This window comes from Triticum dicoccoides, chromosome 1B (genome assembly GCF_002162155.2).
Source record: "Triticum dicoccoides isolate Atlit2015 ecotype Zavitan chromosome 1B, WEW_v2.0, whole genome shotgun sequence".
Lineage (NCBI taxonomy): Eukaryota > Viridiplantae > Streptophyta > Magnoliopsida > Poales > Poaceae > Triticum > Triticum dicoccoides.
The window spans coordinates 100,290,785-100,298,391 of NC_041381.1; positions in this window are offsets into that span (position 1 = coordinate 100,290,785).

Here is a 7,607-nt window from a genome sequence, read left to right on the forward strand (position 1 = left end):
GACTTGCATGTCTCAAGTGATTCAAAATCAAGTGAGTCCAAAGGATCCATCTGTATGGAGTTTCTTCATGCATATGTACCAATAGACATGGTTTGCATGTCTCAATCTTTTAAAAAACGAGTGAGTCCAAAGATCCATCAACATGGAGCTTCTTCATGTGTTTTATACCAATATGACTCAAACAGCAGTGCCACAAGTACGTGGTACTATCATTACTATCTTATATCTTTTGGAATGAACATGTGTATCACTATGATCGAGATTCAATAAACCATTCATTTTAGGTGCGAGACCATTGAAGGTATTATTCAAATAAACAGAGTAACAATTATTCTCCTTAAATGAATAGTCGTATTGTGATAAACATAATCCAATCATGTCTATGCTCAACACAAACACCAAATAACAGTTACTTAGGTTTAACACCAATCTCGATGGTAGAGGGAGCATGAGATGCTTGATCACATCAACCTTGGAAACACTTCCAACACATATCGTCATCTCACCTTTAGCTAGTCTCCGTTTATTTTGTAGCTCTTTTATTTCGAGTTACTAACACTTAGCAACCGAACCTGTATCTTAATACCTTGGTGCTACTAGGAGTACCAGTAAAGTACACATTTAATATAATGTATGTCCAATACATACTTTTGTCAACATTGCCAGCCTTCTCATCTACCAAGTATCTAGGGTAGTTCTGCTTCAGTGACCGTTCCCCTCATTACAGAAGCACTTAGTCTCGGGTTTGGGTTCAACCTTGGGTTTCTTCACTAGAGCAGCAACTGATTTGCCATTTCATGAAGTATCCCTTCTTTCCCTTGCCCTTCTTGAAACTAGTGGTTTTACTAACCGTCAACAATTGATGCTCCTAGTTGATTTCTACTTTTGCGGTGTCAAATATCGCGAATTGCTCATGGATCATCATGTCTATCCCTGATATGTTATAGTTCATCACGAAGCTCTAGTAGCTTGGTGGCAGTGACTTTGGAGAAACATCTCTATCTCATCTGGAAGATTAACTCCCACTCGATTCAAGTGATTGTAGTACCCAGACAATCTGAGCACATGCTCAACGAGTGAGCTTTTCTCCCATAGTTTATAGGCTAAGAAACTCATCGGAGGTCTTATACCTCTTGACGTGGGCACAAGCCTGAAATCCCAATTTCAGCCCTTGGAACATCTCATATGTTCCGCGACGTTTCAAAAAACATCTTCGACGCCTCAATTCTAAACCATTTAACAATACTGAACTATCACGTAGTCATCAAAACGTATATGTCAGATGTTCGCAATATCCACAGACGACGTTCGAGGTTCAGCACACCGAGCGGTGCATTAATGACATAAGCCTTCTGTGCAGCAATAAGGACAATCCTCAGTTTACGGACCCAGTCTGCATAATTGCTACTATCAACTTTCAACTAAATTTTCTCTAGGAACACATCTAAAACAATAGAACTAAAGCATAAGCTACAATATAATTTGCAAAGACCTTTTGACTATGTTCATGATAATTAAGTTCATCTGGTTATTTAATGAACTCCCACTTAGATAGACATCCCTCTAGTCATCTAAGTGATACATGATCCGCGTCAACTAGGCCGTGTCCGATCATCACGTGAGACGGACTAGTTATCATCGGTGAACATCTTCATGTTTATCGTATCTACTATACGACTCATGTTCGACCTCTCGGTCTCTTGTGTTCCGAGGCCATGTCTGTACATGCTAGGCTCGTCAAGTCAACCTAAGTGTTTTGCATGTGTAAATCTGGCTTAGACCCGTTGTATGTGAATGTTAGAATATAGCGCACCCGATCATCACGTGGTGCTTCGAAACAACGAACTTTCACAAGAGTGCACAGTTAGGGGGAACACTTTCTTGAAATTTTGTGAGGGATCATCTTATTTTTGCTACCGTCGTTCCAAGCAAATAAGATGTAAACATGATAAACATCACATGCAAATCATAAAGTGACATGATATGGCCATTATCATCTTGCCCCTTTGATCTCCATCTTTGGAGCGCGGCATGATAACCTTCGTCACCGGCATGACACCATGATCTCCATCATTGTGTCTCCATGAGGTTGTGTCGCCAACTGTTACTTCTACCACTGCGGCTAACGGTTAGCAATAAAGTAAAGTAATTACATGGCGTTGTTCAATGACATGCAGATCATACAATAAATTAATACAACTCCTATGGCTCCTGCCGGTTGTCATACTCATCGACATGCAAGTCGTGATTCCTATTACAAGAACATGATCAATCTCATACATCACATATATTTCATTCATCACATCCTTCTTGGCCATATCACATCACACGACATATGCTGCAAAAACAAGTTAGACGTCCTCTAATTGTTGTTGCAAGTTTTTACGTGGCTGCTATAGGTTTCTAGCAAGAACGTTTCTTACCTACGCCAAAACCACAATGTGATATGTCAATTGCTATTTACCCTTCATAAGGACCCTTTTCATCGAATCCGATCCGACTAAAGTGGGAGAGACCGACACCCGCTAGCCACCTTATGCAACAAGTGCATGTCAGTCGGTGGAACCTGTCTCACGTAAGTGTACGTGTAAGGTCGGTCCGGGCCGCTTCATCCCACAATACCGTCAAAACAAGATAGGAATAGTAACGGTAAGAATATTGAACAAAATCAAAGCCCACAACAACTTGTGTTCTACTCGTGCATAGAATCTATGCAATAGAACTAGCTCATGATGCCACTGTTGGGGAACGTAGCAGAAATTCAAAATTTTCTACGCATCACCAAGATCAATCCATGGAGATTCTAGCAACAAGAGATAGGGAGTGTATCTTCATACCCTTGAAGATTGTGGTGCGGAAGCATTGCAAGAACGCGGTCGGTGGAGTCATACACAAAGCGATTCAGATCGCGGCCGAATCCGGTCTAAGCACCGAACAACGGTGCCTCCGCGTTCAACACACGTGCAGCCCGATGATGTCTCCCGTGCCTTGATCCAGCAAGGAGAGAGGGGGAGGTTGGGGAAGACTCCGTCCAGCAGTAGCACAACGGCATGGTGGTGATGGAGGAGCGTGGCACTCCAGCAGGGCTTCACCAAGCACTGCGAGAGACGAGGAGGGAGAGGGGTAGGGCTGCGCCAAGAGAGAGGGATACTCGTGTTGTTGGCAGCCCCAAAACCCCCACTATATATAGGGGAAGGGGAGGAGGATGCGCCCCCTCTAGGGTTCCCACCCCTAGGGGGCGGCAGCCCTAGATGGGATGGAGGGGGGCGCCAATAGGGGGAGAGAGGGGGGTGTGCCCTAGGATGGGCCTTTAGGCCCATCAGCTCCTAGGGTTTGCCCTTTCCCCTCATAGCTGTGCCTTGGTCCTTGGCGGAGGTGCACCATCCCACTCTAGGGCTGGTACCTTCCCACTCTAGACCCATGCAAGCCTACGGGGCTGGTGGCCCCTCCTTGTGGACCCCCGGAACTCTTCCAGTGGTCCTGGTACAATACCGGTGACCACCGAAATACTTCCGGTGGCCAAAACCTCACTTCCTATATATTATTCTTTACCTCTGGACTATGCTGGAACTCCTCGTGACGTCCGGGATATCATCCGGGACTCCGAACAACATTCGGTAACCACATACAAACTTCCCTTAGAACCCTTGCATCATCAAACCTTAAGTGTGTAGAGCCTACGGGTTTGGGAATTATGCAGACATGACAGAGACATCTCTCCGGCCAATAACCAACAGCGGGATCTGGATACCCATCTTGGCTCCCACATGTTCCATGATGATCTCATTGGATGAATCATGATGTCGAGGATTCAATCAATCCCGTATACAATTCGCTTTGTCAATCGGTACGTTACTTGCCCGAGATTCGATCGTCGGTATCCCAATACCTCGTTCAATCTCGTTACCATCAAGTCACTTTACTCATTCCGTAATGCATGATCCCGTGACTAACTACTTAGTCACATTGAGCTCATTATGATGATGCATTACCGAGTGGCCCCGTAGATACCTCTTCGTCATACAGACTGACAAATCCGAGTCTCGATTCGTGCCAACCCAACAAACACTTTCGGAGATACCTGTAGTGCACCTTTATAGTCACCCAGTTACGTTGTGACGTTTCGTACACCCAAAGCACTCCTACAGTATCAGGGAGTTACACAATCTCATGGTCTAAGGAAATGATACTTGACATTAGAAAAGCTTTAGCAAACGAACTACACGATCTTGTGCTATGCTTAGGATTGGGTCTTGTCCATCACATCATTCTCCTAATGATGTGATCCCGTTATCAATGACATCCAATGTCCATGATCAGGAATCCATGACCATCTGTTGATCAACAAGCTAGTCAACTAGAGGCTCACTAGGGACATGTTGTGGTCTATGTATTCACACATGTATTGCGGTTTCCGGTCAATACAACTATAGCATGGACAATAGACAATTATCATGAACAAGGAAATACAATAATAACCATTTTTTTATTGCCTCTAGGGCATATTTCCAACAATATAATAGCATGGAACAATCAAAAATTATAGATACGTTAGAGATGTATCACAAGTCTAGTCACCTATTATGTGTTATGATCCGTTAACCCCGAAGTGACAATAATCGGGATACTTACCGATGGTGACCGTAATTTAAGGACTTCATGTATTCACTAAGTGTTAATGCTTTGGTCCGGTACTCTATTAAAAGGAGGCCTCAATATCCCTTAGTTTCCAATAGTACCCCGCTGCCACAGGAGCGTAGGACAAAAGATGTCATGCAAGTTCTTTTCCATAAGCACGTATCACTATATTCGGAATACATGCCTACATTACACTGATGAACTGGAGCTAGTTCTGTGTCACCCTATGTTATAACTGTTGCATGATGAATCGCATCCGACATAATTATCCATCACTGATCCAATGCCTATGAGCTTTTCACATATTGATCTTTGCTTAGTTACTTTATCGTTGCCACTGTTATAATTACTACAAAACTGTTACTATTATTTTTGCCACTGTTACCATTACTTCCATACTACTTTGCTACTAAATACTTTGCTGCAGATATTAAGTTATCCAGGTGTTGTTGAATTGACAACTCAACTGCTAATACTTGAGAATATTCTTTGGCTCCCCTTGTGTCGAATCAATAAATTTGGGTTGAATACTCTACCCTCGAAAACTGTTGCGATCCCCTATACTTGCGGGTTATCAAGACTATTTTTGGCGCCGTTATCGGGGAGCATAGCTCTATTCTCTGAGTCACTTGGGATTTATATCTGCTGATCACTATCAAAAACTTGAAATACGAAAGAACTAAGATTTGTCCCTCAACTACGAGGGGAGGTAAGGAACTATCATCTAGCTCTGCACTTGATTCTCCTTCTGTTAGGAGTAAACTTGTGACACCTAAACCTGCTTCTGCTATTAGTTCTGACATGTCGCATGTCATTGATGATGCCACTTCTTCTATGCATGATACTTATGATGAAACTACTTCTATGCTTGATACTATTGTGCCACTAGGTGAATTTCTTGATGAACAACTTGCTAGGGCTAAAGAGAATGAAATTATTGAAACCGATAATATTGATGAAAGTGATGATGAAGATTCTCCCCCTAAATATGAATTGCATGTTGTTCCTGAGGGTTATGTTATGGATGAAGAAACTACTAGAGATTTTCTTGCTTGCAATGATAGATCTGATCTTAAAAAATTATTAGCTAAGCTGAAACAAAAGTCTCTGAATGCTAGAATGAAACATGACCCTAATTTTGCTACTTCACATGCCTGTGTTACTGATAAGGATTATGATTTCTCTGTTGATCCTGAGATAATTACCTTGGTCGAATCTGATCCTTTTTATGGCAATGAATATGAAACTGTTGTGGCACATCTTACTATATTGAATGATATAGCCACCCTGTTCACTAAAGATGAGAAATCTTGCTACTAGTATATCCTTAAAATATTTCCGTTCTCGTTAAAGGGTGATACTAAAACTTGGTTTAATTCTCTTGATCCTGGTTGTGTGCGTAGTCCCCAGGATATGATTTATTACTTCTCTGCTAAATATTTCCCCGCTCATAAGAAACAAGCTGCCTTGAGGGAAATATATATATTTTTGCAAATTGAAGAAGAGAGTCTCCCACAAGCTTGGGCGAGGCTTCTCCGATTACCTAGTGCTTTGCCTGATCATCCTCTTAAGAAAAATGAAATACTTGATATCTTTTATAATGACTAACCAATGCTTCCAAGGACCACCTGGATAGTTGTGCTGGTTGTATTTTCAGGGAAAGAATAGTTGATCAAGCTGAATTGCTATTGAATAATATGTTGACAAATGAAAACAATTGGACACTTCCTAAGCCAACTCCTAAGCCAACTCCGAACAAAAGAGGTGTTCTATTTCTCAGTCGTGAAGATATGCAAGAGGCAAAGAAATCTATGAAAGAAAAAGGTATTAAAAACTGAAGATGTTAAGAATTTACCTCCTGTTGAAGAAATACATGGCCTAAATATACCACCTATTGAAGAAATACACGGTCTTGGTAACCCGACACAGGTAGTGAAGGTAAATTCTCTCTATAGATATGATAAAGTTGAAATCCCGTCTAATAAGTTTACTAGCCAATGCTTGGATGAATTTGATGACTTTATGGCTAAACAAGAAAATTTCTATGCTTATGTTGGTAGAAAATTGAAAAGTAATACTTATATGATTGGACACTTGAGTGATTATATGTCTAGAGTTAAGGGTGAACTTAAAATCACTAGTAAACATGCTTATGTGATTACCCCTCAAGTAGAACAAGTGCTTAAGGCTCAAAATGATTTTCTCAATGAATTAAATGATAAGAGAAATGATAATGCTATTAGAGTTATGACTAGAGGTGGTAGAATGACTCAGGAACCTTTGTATCCTGAGGGCCACCCTAAGAGAATAATACTGATGCACCTAGTCCTTATAAAAAGAAGAAGAAGAAAAACGATGGTACTTTGCATGCTTCTAGTGAACCTGTTGTAGACACGCCTGAGAATCCTAATGATATTTCTATCTCTGATGCTGATACACAATCTGGTGATGAACATGAACCTAGTAATATTGTTAATGATAATGTTCATGTTGATGCTCAACCTAGCAATAACAATGATGTAGAGATTGAATGTGATGTTGATCTTGATAACCCACAATCAAAGAATCAACGTTATGATAAGAATGACTTCATTGCTAGGAAGCACGGTAAAGAAAGAGAACCATGGGTTCAGAAACCCATGCCTTTTCCACCTAAACCATCCAAGAAAAAATATGATGAGGATTTTGAGCGCTTTGCTGGAATGATTAGACCTATCTTTTTGCGTATGCGTTCCACTGGTATGCTTAAAATGAATCCTTATGCTAATTACATGAAAGATATTATTACAAATAAAACAAAGATACCGGAAGCTGAAATTTCCAACAAGCTTGCTAATTATACTTTTAAGGGTGGAATACCTATGAAACTTGGAGATCCAGGAGTACCAACTATACCATGCTCCATTAAAAGAAACTATGTTAAAACTGCTTTATGTGATCTTGGAGCCGGTGTTAGTGTTATGCCTCTC